The sequence below is a fragment of the Cynara cardunculus genome, assembly GCF_001531365.2.
Source record: "Cynara cardunculus var. scolymus isolate 2C chromosome LG 4, CcrdV1, whole genome shotgun sequence".
NCBI lineage: Eukaryota > Viridiplantae > Streptophyta > Magnoliopsida > Asterales > Asteraceae > Cynara > Cynara cardunculus.
The window spans coordinates 19,583,441-19,583,998 of record NC_037531.1 but is presented as its reverse complement, the minus strand read 5'-3'; positions in this window follow the sequence as shown (position 1 = coordinate 19,583,998).

The window sequence follows — 558 nt, the reverse complement described above, 5'->3', positions numbered from 1 at the left end:
TATATATATATATATATATATATATATATATATATATATATACAAATGTTCAAATAATTTTTGTATAATACATCCATTCATTAATAATCTAATACAAACGGTCATTGAAAAAAGACAATGGACCATGAAGGTATATAGACGAGTTACTAAAGTTGTTAGTGTTCGTTTGAGGTGTTTGTGGATTCCGGAATACAAAAAGTTACCATCTTTATTCATAAAAGTTTAATTTTTATAATCTTTTGGATTAAAAAGTTAAAACTTTATTGGTTTTTATCTATCTTACATTCATAAATTTTCAACAACTATTTCTCTACATCTATATCTTTCGCATACCATACGAGGAATTATCCGATGTTTCACAGTTAAAGTTGCAAATGTCGATTAGATAAAGGTTTAAGATCATTTATTTACTTCTTAAGTACTTATCATTTTTCAAATGAACATTTCCTTATACACAGCCAGACAGACACACACACATATATGTTTTTAATTTAAATATTAAACAAGTTTAATTAATTAATAAAAAATAAAGTTTAAATGATAGTATATGGAATAGTA